Source organism: Petaurus breviceps, unplaced genomic scaffold (assembly GCF_028583685.1).
Source record: "Petaurus breviceps papuanus isolate PSGF00001 unplaced genomic scaffold, PetGlider_PUasm1.0 41, whole genome shotgun sequence".
Lineage (NCBI taxonomy): Eukaryota > Metazoa > Chordata > Mammalia > Diprotodontia > Petauridae > Petaurus > Petaurus breviceps.
The window spans coordinates 2,240,350-2,242,761 of NW_027186320.1; the positions used below are offsets into that span (position 1 = coordinate 2,240,350).

At 42.7% G+C, this 2,412-nt stretch overlaps 1 pseudogene; it reads right to left on the minus strand.

Moving 5' to 3' along the window:
* Positions 1 to 459: 459 nt before the first annotated feature.
* LOC138171040 (sideroflexin-3-like) lies at positions 460 to 1,574 on the minus strand (annotated as a pseudogene).
* Positions 1,575 to 2,412: the final 838 nt, after the last annotated feature.

The window sequence follows — 2,412 nt, forward strand, 5'->3', positions numbered from 1 at the left end:
AAAAAGATGATAGGAGAGTAGACTACTAGGTAAGAAGGGCTTTCAGTGGGAGAGGTAGCTCTGAGCTGCCTCTTCTCTACCACAGCCAAACCCAAGCATGAAAGTAAGTGTCTTGTGTTATCTGAGATGAATGATGAAAAGTTTACACACACACACACACACACACACACACAAACAGATTACCTCTACTATTCATTTCCTATCACTACTAACTTCAGAGGCCAGAGGCCAAGGTTGGACTGAGGTTGGAGAAGGTATCAAATTATGGGCTGGAAGAGGCTTTCAATGAATTTGAAATGCACTGTTGAAAGTACAGAAAATAACTGTTCATGAGATGGGCTCCTAGGATCCAGGACTGTCTTGGCTCTGATACCAACAGAATCCCACATGAGGACCCACAGAAGCGTGGATGTGCAAGACTCATACAAATAAAATCTGATATATATTCACATACTCCCCTCAGAGTCCCTTGTTAAAATAAACAACCTCAGTATTACCCTTATTACCTAGTATTCTGCTCTCCTATCATCTTTTTTCCCTTCTCCCAACTACTATCAGCAGTGATTCCAATGTTGAAAATGTTTGCACCCAAATAAACCTGATACTTTCAAAAAAAGAAAATGAGCTCCTTGAAATCAGATCAAGGCTCTGCTCCTTGATTTGAGCTCTGAGCTCAGGCTCCAGCAGTTCACAGAAATGGAGCTCTTCTGGTGGAAAAGTGCACAGCACAGGAGAATGGAAAACAACAGACAAGCCAACCAGCCCTGCTTACATGGAGCCCAAGAGCTATGCCCTTCACTTCAAGAAATCTTTTTTCTCCAACACATTCATAATCAGAGGGGTTATGGTCATAGCAGACAAGAGCATGCAGATCCAGTATTTCACCACCTGGAAGATGCCCAGCTGAGCCTTCTTTGAAGAATAGTACAACCTGTGCCCCAAATCATCAGTCCGAGGCATCTCTACCAGCATTTCCCTCTGTCTCATCAGGGGGATGTTGATGTATTTGGTGGCAGCCACAGCCGTGAATGGTATGAAGTGGCTAACCAGGCTAGGAAGATGTTTAGTGAGGGATTTGCATCCCAAAACAGTGAGCACAGCCCCAGTGGTAGCACTCATGTAAGCTGCTGCCAACTGCCTCTCAGTAATTGTTACATCTCCACTTCTATTGGAATAGTTGACAACAGCATTGAAGGACTGGTTCACAAACTGCCAGAACACCACAGTTGAAATGTTCCTTTAGAAGGTGAGCATGCAGTCACTGATAATCACATTCATGGGAGCTTGGGCTGGCACTGAACTTCTTCCATTGGAATAAAACTTCTCCCCATTGTCAGGGTGGAAGGCTGAGTCATAGTTATACTTGGCCTTCCTAAGATCATCTTTAGTCACCCCAGGGTCATGATCCCTGCTCATTAGTTCTCCACAGTGGTTTGGGCAGTATGAAGTTTATCTCAAGATAGTAGAAGATTTAAGGGGTTGTTGACAGTGAATAAATGCTTAACTCATCCCACAAAGGTGGCCTGGTCCCATTAAGGATCATGAATATTGATGTCTAGAAGAAATTCACCCATCTTTTGACCAGGCCAAGGTGACCATGTTGAAGTCATGGCTCTGGATTCGGAGTTCATATTTTAATGTTGATGATTACACATATGTAAAGTTATAGCTGCAAATCAGAATAGAAAAATCGCATGGCCCTTTGGATATAGTGGCAAGACTGATGACAATACCTCTTTAATGTCTTTTCTTAGTTTCTGATTTTTAAACATCTTGCTGAGCCAAGAACTTTGGTGAGAAGAACTTTTCTGAGTCTTTAGTAGCTATACCTCTAGTCCCGGGGTGGGGAAGCTGTAGCTTCAAGGCCACATGTGGCCTTCTGGGTCTTTAAGTTTGGCCTTTTGACTAAATACAAACTTCACAGAACAAATCTTTTGATAAAAAAAGATTTGTTCTGTACAATTTGGCCCCAGTCAAAAGGCCACATGCAAAGACTTACCACCCTTGCTTTAGCCAATACAGGAGCAAATGCCACACTGTATCTTTACTGGGGTTGCTTTCCAGAAATAATGACTGAGGGCACTGGGCTGAAAATATTATTCTCAATGCTCTTAAGTTTAAGTTTTCTAGGCAGTCCTTCCCATAAGTGTCTGAGGGGAGATAGTGGTCAATATGCTGATGGTGCCTTATATTCTCTCTTTCAGGAAGAGCTATTTCACTTACATTTGTTTGCCTGCACTGTGTGTGGCAGTTGGCTAACAGTTGGGGGTGAGGTATCATTCCCCTTCTCTAGAGAAGTTGTTTCTTAGATGATGGCTATGAATACTGTGTTAGAAGCAAAAGTGTTGTTGTGGGGTTTTCTGACACCATTACCACTTATACACTTATCTTCTTGTTGGTGGCAGTCAATAG